This window comes from Ornithorhynchus anatinus, chromosome 18 (genome assembly GCF_004115215.2).
Source record: "Ornithorhynchus anatinus isolate Pmale09 chromosome 18, mOrnAna1.pri.v4, whole genome shotgun sequence".
Taxonomy (NCBI): domain Eukaryota; kingdom Metazoa; phylum Chordata; class Mammalia; order Monotremata; family Ornithorhynchidae; genus Ornithorhynchus; species Ornithorhynchus anatinus.
Window position 1 is genome coordinate 6,428,475 of NC_041745.1, and position 11,096 is coordinate 6,439,570.

Below are 11,096 nucleotides of genomic sequence, written 5' to 3' on the forward strand. Positions count from 1 at the left end.
ATGTGCCAAGTTAATCAGTTAATCAGGTTGGACACAGTCCCTGTCCCACAAGGGGCTCACACTCTTAATCCCCATTTTACAGATGAGGTAACTGAAGCCCAGAGGAGTTAAATAACTTTCCCAAGATCACACTGCAGACACGTGGCAGAGCCGGGATTAGAACCCAGGTCCTTCTGACTCCCAGTCCCACGCTCTATCGACTAAGTCATGCAGCTGTCAAGTGAGGAAACTGAGGGACAAGGAAATTAAATGACTTGCCCAAGATCACACAGTAGACAGTGGAAGAAATGGGACTGAATCCCAGGACCTCCAACTCCCAGGCCTGTACTCATTCCATTACGCCACAGTGCTTCTAAAAACACCCATAACAATAATAATGATGATGATATTTGTGAAGTACTTAGTATTTGTCAAGCACCATACTAAGTGCTTGGGTAGACACAAGATAATCAGATCAGACTCAGTCCCTGTCTGACGCAGGCCTCACAGGGAAGGAGAAAACAAGTATTTAATCTCCATTTTGCATATGAAGAAATTGAGAGGCAGTTTGCCAAAGGTCATACAGCAGGCAAGAGGCAGAGCCAAAATAAGAACCCTGATCTCCTGACTCTCGGTCCCGGGGTCCTAAGGACCCCAAATAGACTTGGGTTAGAAGAGGTATCCTATAAATTACCCGCCATGAGAACTCAAAAAGGGCTCAAATGAGGATCGTTTCTAGGAGAATTGAACTCATGGTGCTACAACTAAAGGAAAACTATCGATTGTGAAGATAATCACTGCATCATGGGACAACAGGGTATTATGGTTTAGAGATCACAGAGACCAACTAGAAAGGACAACACCGAACTGAGAACATTTGAGGTCGACCTCGTTGCACTGAGCAAAAACTACCTGACGAAAGTGACCGAGACTATAATTTCTCAAGGTGACAGATATGAACAGTAGCATCTGCAGGCTATAATTTTGGAGCTCCATCCCCATTCCACCCCCGCTTCCAGATCTGGTCCTGCGGGAGCCCTTTATGGCTTCAATTTCCTCATCAGCAAAATGGGATAGTAAGCCTCGTTCCGACCTGAGCCCTCACGCCGGGTGCATTAGTGCCTTAAAAGGTGTGATTGAAGTTATCGATGTTTCCCAGATGAGAGCTATGTATCTGACTCATTTAGAGAATGTCTGGCGAGCTGGCCTTTTGAAAGTGGGCTACCGTCAGCCGGCCAGAATGTGACATCTAGGAAGTCTGATTTAGAGGTGTATAGAAGTGTTCAGTTCTTCTGAAGCATCGGAGCTCCTAGTAAGGCAGATCATGTTCTTGCTTATGACCTGGCAAACAGTGAGGGCTTAATAAAGATCATCATTACTACTGTAATAATTGTGCGATTGGTTAAGTGCTTACTATTCGCTGGGTGATAAATCCTGGAGCAATAATAATAATAGTACTTGTTAATCACCTATGATGTACCAAGTACTTTCCTAAGTGCTGGGGTAGATACAAGGTAATTGGGTTGAACACAGTCCCCGTCCCACCTGGAGCTCCCGGTCTAGGGTAAGAGGGAGTAGGATTTAATCCTTATTTTACAGATGAGGTAACCGAGGCACAGAGAAGCTAAGTGACTTGTCCAAGGTCACACAGCAGACATGTGACAGAGCTGGGGTTAGAACCGAGGTCCTCTGACTCCCAGGTCCGAGCTCTTCCGCTGGGCCATGCTGCTTTTGGAGTAAACACAATTCAGTCAGATCAGACGATTTAAGGGGAAGGGAGAACGGGTATCTTATCCTCATTTTACAGGGGAGGAAACAGAGCACAGAGAAGTTAAGTAATTTGTCCAAGATATTTTTAGCAGGCAGGAGGCAGAGCCCGGGATTAGGACACAGGTGTCCCGAGAGCCAGTCCTGGGCTCTTTCTACTAGGCCATATTGCTTCTCAAAAGAGAGCCCGGAATGTGGGCTCCAAGAACTCCTACCCTAGCAGAACAAGCCTCATTCCTCAACTCGAGCTAATCAGAAGTGAGGAGTGGAGGGAGGCCTGCTGCCAGCCCTGAGGGTGGGAGTATCGGGGTTTCAAGGGTCTGGGGTCTAAGGACCTCAGCAGGGGCTTGTTGGGAAATGCCTAAAAGAAGCCATGGCCAGGAGCCTCACCTCCTACTCCCTTTACTGCCATTTCCCCCCTCTTCTGCCTCCCTCACCACCACTGCGCCTTCCATACAGCCCCACAATCTCCCCCTCTTCCTGTACCACGCTGCTCCTTTCACCCCACAGACCCCTATCACGTCTTCCCTCTTGGCTTCTGGTCTGACTGCATTGTATCAATCGGTCATATGTATTGAGTGCTTCCCATATGCAGAGCACTGTACTAAGCTCTTGGGAAACTACATTAAGCATCTACCCCACTGCTTAGACCAATGCCTGGCACGTAATAAAGGTTTTACGGATAGCATTTAAAAAAAAAAAGTTGGTAGACACGTTTCCTGCCCACAAAGAACTTATAGTCTAAAGACTCTTGTCCTACAAAATACATTTAATCTGCACTGCCATTTCCCATTCTTTACTCTTTTTCTAGCATGGGCAGAGATGGTGAGGGAGGCAGAAGAGGAGGTAATAATAATCATGGTATTTGTTAAGCGCTAACTGTGAGCCAGGCACTGTACTAAGCAGTGGGAACGGTAGGAGAGGGAGGAAGGAGGGAATACATAAACCAAGGGGTGATAGTAAATCATCACCATCATCAATGATATTTTTTGAGTGCTTACTATGTGCAGAGCACTGTACTAAGTGCTCGGGAAAGTACAACAATAAACAGTGACATTCCCAGTTACAGCCTAAGTAAGGAATATTAGAAACTAGGAGTGGCAAGTAGAATGAAATCTGAATTGTTAGAACAGTTAGTTTGTTACCGGCACTGGAAATGCAGGTCATAGAGATTAGATTTTTCATTTGTTTTTTATACCCAATTTCAAAAATGTCAAAGCACTGCAGCTGAAATGTCATTTTGACGATACGGTACGTGGCATTGCCAGAAAACACTGCTGCTCCTGTTGTAAGTGAAATTATGCAATGGGAATATGTAAATATGCTGTGATATTGTTTTCTCTTGGCCCGCCTGCCTTTCGTCCACGCAGTTCCTGTTCAGTTCTGTTCAGAATGTTATCCTACTGTCAGTGGGGAGTTGGGTTTTTAATGAAAACTATAGCTTTTTCTACAGGCTCCAACCAGAGTCCCTCTGAAAGACGTCGTGGTGGCTTAGAAGGGAGATCTGGTGGTCTGTTAAGGGCAGTCAAGGCTCTACGTGAGCCTATCCCCTTTTCCCCGAAGCTAATGGCTGACCACCGATCCTGACCCTCGGCTTTATTCAATTCTCTCCCTCCTACATATCCTCACTCCTGTCCCACCCCACCCCAGCTAACATGTTTCATTCCGCTAATGCCACCGTGCCTCACTCAGGTCTCTCTCATCATCGACCTCTTACTCACACCCTCCCATCTCCCTGGAACTCCCTCCCCCATCAATCCAACAGACCACTCTCTCCCCCTTTTCAAGGAGCCACTAAAATCACATCTCCTCCCGGAAGCCTTCCTTGACTAATCTCTCATCTCCCCACTCTACTTTCCTTCCCATCACATCGTCTCTGCCCTTGGGTTCCCACCCTCTAAGTACTTGGGTATTCACACTCATCTCTTCCCCATAGAGCTTACGTACATACCGTTAAACTCTTTAGCTTCCCCTCCCCGTAATTTATTTTAGCGTCTGACTCCCCAGATAAATTTGCAAATTTAAATACCCCTTCTAGACGGTAAACTTGTTATGGGCAGGGGACATGCCTACCGACTAGGTTGTACTGCACAATGATGCTGACGATCGATTGACTGTCGAGAACAAAACACAGAATTTTCTGCAGGATCGTTCCTCTACAAAGAAAAAAAAACAAAAAACACGGGCTCTTGGCCACTCTCTTTGACACGCTTGCAGTCGGCCAGTGACAAAAAAGACAGACCGCCCATCTCCCGCTAGCTAATTTGTAAGTATGTCTGTTTTATACATTTCAGATCGATGTAATTAGTGTGAATTACAATCTCTTTATATACATTATGGGAGATGGCAGATACCCTGGAAAGATTTTGGGGGAAGCCATATGGCAGTCTGCAAAGTCCTGGCCCAGATAGGTATATGGAGACACATTAAGAGAAAAACCACAATCTGTATTCAAATTGCCACTGGTGATGTTCAAAATGACCCTCAGATGCTTGAATAATGAAGGCAAACCCTGCAGGTCAGCCCAGTAATCACAGTATAATATCTCCACATCCAGCAAAAGACCCTCACCCACTGGGGCAGGCCAAGAGGGGATCCAGCCCACGTGTCCATTCCCAAAGACCTCTGCTGGAAACATCTGGCCGGCCCAGAGAAATGCCCTGAATGGACCCACGTTTCGACTGTCAGGAGTTAATGAAAATCACATTACGGAGCCCTCGCTGGAGGAGAAGCGGGAAAGAAGTTTCTGGCTGCAAACCAAAAGCAAGCTCACTCCCAGGCTTCTCTCAACCACTTTCCAGGATCGCTGTGTGCAATGGGGCCTTTCTCTCTGAACAAATTTAATTTTCAGCACTCTGGAAATAACAGGAGAGAGAGCTCCTCCCACCCCTTTCTTCTCAGGAAATAGGAGTTGTTTTTACAGACACAGGACACGTTAACTTTCATGTTTACAGCAAAATGAGTAGTCAGCCAACATGCGTTGGAAGTGAAAATGAAATTGAAATGAGGGAACCGAATCACAGAAGGGGAAAATTGTGTTAAGGACGGGGCCATTAGGTATTATCCTGGTGCAATCTTCTTGTTTTTTTCATTTGAACAAGTATAAGTCTCCGAACAAAACAGACGGAGGGCCAGTCAAAACTGTTTCTTGACTAAGACTGCGTGTGAACACCTAGATATTTGGGGTTCATCATGAAAATGCTTGAAAATCCACAAAACCCCATTCTAAGTCAACCTGCTTCTCCTTCTCTTTTTCTCCCTCTCTGCATATTTGAAGTACAGTCAAATAAGAACTTTAAATAAAAATGGATATAAATGAAAGAAGACAATCCTTTGAAAGGAATGCCTTTGCAATCATTCTATGTTTTCTTTCTAAATGTATCTATCACCAACCCTCTACCTTTTATTCTCCCCTTTGGGGCCCGAAGATCACGTTTACTCCTCCCCAAGAATGTTTTCCTAAAGCTCAACACACATAAGCACTTTAATAAGAGCACCATGTAAAAATGTATGTAAAAATGGATTTTCATGAAATTCACTCCTAAAGACACACGTATGGATGCAGTCCCACTGATGGCAGTCAGGTGGGCAACTCTACTATATATACATGCATATATACATATACCTAGGTACATATATCCACACACACAAGAATTAGCACGGCCTTTTGGAAAGAACACAGGACTGGGAGTCAGAGGACCTGGGTTCTAATCCCAGCACCGCCGCTTGTCTGCTGGGTGACCTCGGGCCACCAAATTAACATCTCTGTGCCTCAATTACCTCATCTATAAAATGGAGATTAAGACTGTGAGCCCTATGTAGGACAGGGGCTCTGTCCCACCTGATTAGCTTGGATCTACCCCAGTGCTTAGTAGAGTGCCTGGCACAGAGTAAGCACTTAACACACACACATACACACAGATAGTATAGCATATATGTGTATATATATAGTTATGTAATATAAATATAATAGGGGGTGGGGATATCTTGGTATTTGAAGATGCGACGATGGGTGAGGTAGGTGGGTGGGTGGGCCCGAAGTCCACAATGCATTTCTTTGCCCGCCAAGGCAGAGCCATAACCCAAGGAACTACTGGCCTGTGGATCTAATACTTGGCACTCTCCCACCCCGTTGTTTTTAATCGGGCAGACTTTAAGCAAAGCACAGCCCCAACGCAACACTGAGGCTGTAATCTCTTCCTAATGATGATGACCTCTTGTCTTTCTGTTACTCATTCTGTTGAAAAACAACCTGTTTCATAAAAGCCAAACTATCAGATAGGAGTTGTGTAAGGAAGGAGGCCTGGCTGGAGCCCAGAGGAAGACGTAGAGGGAGAAAAGAAAACTTCTTAAATAGGCCAACTTATTTCCAGTGGGTTTGTTAATTATGGTTTTTATTAAGGTTTACTACGTACTGAGAACTGGAGAACTTCAAGGTAATCGTGTCAGACACCGTTCATGCCCTTCACAGTGTTCACACTCTAAAAGGGTGAAAGAGCAGACGTCTTATCCCCATTTTACAAATGGGAATAGACTGTAAACTTGTTATGGGCAGGGAACATGTCTGCTAATTCTGTTGTGTTGCACTCTCCCAAACCCTTAGTAAAGTGCTCTGGTAACACAGCAAGTGCTCAATGCCTACCAGTGAACGACTGATGAGGAAACCGAAGCTCAGAGAGGTAAGTGATTTGCCAAATATCACACCGTAGGTGAGTGACAGAGCTGGGATTAGAACCTAGGTCTCCCGACTCCCAGCCCTCTGCTCTTTCCAGCACGACATTCTGCCTCATGTCAGGGATGAAATGTCCTAGGTTAGAGTTGTAGCCTTGCTGAGAGCACTTGGCTTTTTTTATCTTATCAAGCATGCAATGTTTTAAGAGTATATGAAAATCCTATCTTCAGCTGATGATATCTGGATTTTCTTTCTTCTTATGGCACCTGAATTAGTTGGGGCTGCTTCAATATTTAGGATGAGAACCTGAAAGAACATGGGTTTGGGAGTCAGGAGACCCGGGTCTTGGTCCCAGCTCTGCGACGGCCTACTGGGTGACCTTGGGCAAGTCACTTTCCCTTTCTGGTCCTCAGTTTCCACATTTGTAGAATAAGGCTAAGACCCCTGCTCCCCTTTCTTCTCATATTGTGAGTTCTCAGTAGGACAGGGAGTGGCTCAATCTGTTTATCATGGATCTACCCTAGTAATGAACACGGTACTTGATGCATAACAGGAACTTTATAACATTATTATTATCATTAACGTTGTTGTAAATGGTAGGTGAAGAACATCTATTGGGCAGAGGTTGCAGGGGGAAGGGATTGGGGTGGGGAGATGGCTAAGGAGCCCAAGGCATGGGAAGACCCAGAAAAGCTTAGGCCAGGAGATAAGTCATTGGCCCAAGGCATCAAGATCACAAAGCCAGAAAGTAGACTGTAGTGCAGCAGGTCTTTGACAAAGTTATGAGAATATTTTGCTATACTAGGGAAACAAAAGGACACTCTCTGGAAAAGAGATTTTTTTTTTTTGCTATTTAAGCGCTTACTATGTGCCAAGCATTGTTCTAAGCGCTGGGGTAGATACAAGGTAATCAGGTTGTCCCATGTGGAGCTCACAGCCTTCATCCCCATTTTACAGATGAGGTAACAGAGGCACAGAGAAGTGAAGTGACTTGCCCAAGGTCACACAGCTGACAAGTGGCAGATCCGGGATTAGAACCCATGACCTCTGACTACCAAGCCCGGGCTCTTTCCACTGAGCCACGCTGCTTCTCCAATTGGGAGAAGCTGATTGGGAAGGGAGCTTGAAACAACTAGTAAAATATCATATCTTATCTCTAAACCAAAAAAGCCTCTCAGGGAATAGCCTATCAAACGTGTCAGAACAAGAGACTTTAATTTAGAGTGCAACGTGATTTCCAGAAAAGAGTGATGACTTGTAAAACTGAAGGTAAGCATATGAAGGGTTGGAGTAAATTATAGGGTATGAGAATAGAATCGTAGCTGCCAGATTTATGGAAAAGAATCCCACCACCACCCAGAGATCTCTGGAAGGAGAACAAAAGTCTCTTTCCCTTAGTCTGAATCATAGCTATGATCAATCGATTATATTTACTGAAGACTTACTGGGTGCAGAGCACTGTACTAAGCACTTGGAGAGTACAAAATAATGGAGTGGGTAGATATGCTCCCTGCCCTAAAGGAATTTACAGTCTAGAGGCTTGGTAAGTATATGAGACTATGTAAGTCTCCAAAGTGCACTGTGGTGACATTTTAATTACTCCACACTATTCGTAGAGCCTCAGTTGCTATACTGTAGGGTAAAACTAAACATTTTTGCCAAAGGTTTTCTATTGCACCATTTCTTATGGAAATCTTTTGTATTCTTTTCCTCTCACTGTAATCCCTATGGTATTTTCTTAGTTTTCTCTTATTCTACTGCTATAATCTTGTAACACAATTTGGGTATTAAAAGTTTCATAAACTGTAATTTCTGTACACACTGTCTCCTGGAATATTTCTGAGCACTGTCCCACTGCGCTTTGACTGCCCCAGAGGGGAAACGTGGACAGTTAGGTAGCTTCTCCCCTCTCAGGCTCTCACCTGGAGAGTTTCCAGCACTCTACCAGTCTCGAACATGGGAGGGAAAGTCAAGCAGAGGCCTACCTATTCCATTCCTAGCTTGGGCAGTGGGTAGCGACTGGAACGTAACCTGCTAAAGTCAAAACTTTCCCGGGCTGGACGGCAGCAGCAGCATGGGAGAGTCGAGGGCGGAGACTCAAGTTTACCACGCGGAAGGAGGCAATGGTAAACCGCTTCCGTATTTTTAACCAAGAATACTCTAAGGACCCTCTACTAGAACAGCTGCAGACGGAGGTGGGGCGTTCTGGGAGAGATGCGTCCGTGGTGTCGCTATGGGTCAGAGACGACTCGACAGCATAAGGCTACAGGACAGGTAGCGAAGGTTGTGTTTGCCCAGATGGTAGCTCTTTTCATCACCGCCGCTAACGTGGATATCTATCTTCCTGTCTACAGTGGCACCTTTTAGAAAAAGAGGGCTGTCGTCGTTTATACCACCAATAGCACTGGCCTGGCACTTGACACTGGGCTTTGCCCAAGTAGATTTGGGACAAAAAAACTATACTTTCCTGAAAGATGTTTTCCATAAAGCTTGTTACCCATCTGCGTCTGCTTAGGTGGCTCATCGCAGTGCAGGTGGCTGGCCGCTACCACAGAATCAATCAATCGATGGTATTTATTGAGTTCTTACTGGGTGCAGAGCACCGTACTAAGTGCTCGGGAGAACGCAATACAACCGAGTTGGTAGACTCAGACCCTGCTCAAAATGAGTGTAAATTCAGCCTGTAGAGGCAAACCAAATGTCTATGTGAAATATCTGGGCAAAACCCACAGTTGTAACTAAATCTACTTCCCTGGCCAGTGAAAGTAGGCGGATTTGCCACTAGTTCTAGTTGTTGCAATTCAATTTGAGGAGCTAGAAAAGAAATAGATTGAGGTCAGGAGGGTTCTTCCCCTTGAGATTATGTCCTGGTGTTTGCCTCCTTATTATTAGCCCACGATGTAGTCAATTAACTACTGTGCAAGGATGTGTGTGGCTTGTCCTCCCTCTTTCCCAGCTTGCCCTGGGAACCCCCAGAAATGAGGAGACAATGAGGGGGCAGTGGAAAATCCCAGTCTACACACACTTCACTCCTCTAACACCAACCTATTTACTGTGCCTCCATCTCAATTCCCTTGCCAATGACACGTTGCTCCCTCCCTCCTTCCTGTCTGGAATTCCCTTCCCCTTCACATCCAAGAGACCACCACTCTTGCCATTTTCCAAACCCTACTAAAATCACATCCTCCCTAGGAAGCCTTCCCTGACTAACCTGGAGGAGTAGCGTGGCCTAGAGGATAGTGAACGGATCTGGGAATCAGAGGACCTGGGTTCTAATCCCAGCTCTGCCACATGTCCTGTTATCTTGGGCAAGTCACTGAACTTCTCTGTACCTCAGTTACCTCATCTGTAAAATGGGGCTTAAGACTGTGAGCCCCATGTGGGACAGGGACTGTGCCCAACCTGATTAGCTTTTATTTACCCCAGTGCTTTGTACAATACCTGGTACATAGTAAGCCCTTAACAAATACCACAAAAAGAAACACTTTCATGTCCCCATTCAATCCTCCCTCCCTATGTATCATCGAATTTAAGTCTAGACCCCTAAATGCTTTGATACCCATCCAATTCTCTCCCCCACAGCACTTACGTACCTATCCATTTTCTCTGCTGCTGTCCTTTATTCCTAGTTTATTTTAATGAATCTTTCCCCCACTGCTTTGCAAGGTCCTTGAGGTCAGGATCATGTCTATCATACTGCACTATTGTACTGTACCAAATACTTAATACACTGCTCTATAATCAATCCATGGTATTTATTGAGTGCTTACTCTGTGTAGAGCGTTGTACTAAGGGCTTGGGAGAGAACAATATAATAGACATATTCTCTGTCCATAGAGAACTTAGAGTCTAGAAAGGGACACAGGTATTAATGTAAAAAAATAATACATAGATAAGCATCACAGGGTTGAGGACAGGGCGAATACCAAGTACTTAAAAGGTATAGATCCAAGTGCAGAGGGAGTAGGGAAAACCAGGGCTTGATCGGGGAAGTCCTCTTGGAGATGTGATTTTAATACGGCTTCGATGGTGGGGAGAGTGATGGTCTGTTAAATGCGGAGGGAGAGGAAGTTCCGGGACAGAGGGAGGGCGTGGGCAAGGGATCCATGGTCGGTAAGCACACAGGAAGTTGGAATAAATACCATTGATTGATTGATTGAAAAACCTGAACTATAACCCGTCAAATAGATGGACTTCCTGACCTCAGAGGAACTTGGCTCTGAAGATATGACAGCTGCATAGAGCAACCTTGCCCATGCTAGCTTGGTGAGGTTTAACCAGGATGAGTATGTGATCATAAAGAAATCGATTTAAACCAGGAGTCCTGCAGAAGTCACAGCAGTGTGCCCTCCTTTCTGAAAATGTAGACTCCTGGGATTGTCCCACTGGATCGATAGGCATCGTTTGTCCCTGGGTCTGTTCCTGGTTGGTTGGAGTCAAAAAAGGGTATTTTCCACTGTAAGATAATACGCCAGGCCCCGGGGAAGCTAGGGCCAGTATGCTATTTATTTGTTAAAGCTAGTTGTTAAATGGATTATCATTATCATGAAAATAGCGAGGGCTGTTAAGGGTGAGAAGAGAATTGCTTTCTCTGGGGCTGCCGGGACCTCTTTCCTTCCCTGGCCCCGACTTGGAAGGCACCAGACTGGGTCAGTGTTTCCTTCAGGCAGCTTCAGGG

The 11,096-nt window shown here is 45.3% G+C and overlaps 1 non-coding gene across 1 annotated transcript; it reads left to right on the top strand.

The window, feature by feature from the left end:
* The first annotated feature begins 8,322 nt into the window (after positions 1-8,322).
* On the top strand, positions 8,323-8,460 carry LOC114805556. The gene has a single exon (XR_003753528.1). It is a non-coding gene; the product is annotated as a small nucleolar RNA SNORA7 (small nucleolar RNA).
* Positions 8,461-11,096: the final 2,636 nt, after the last annotated feature.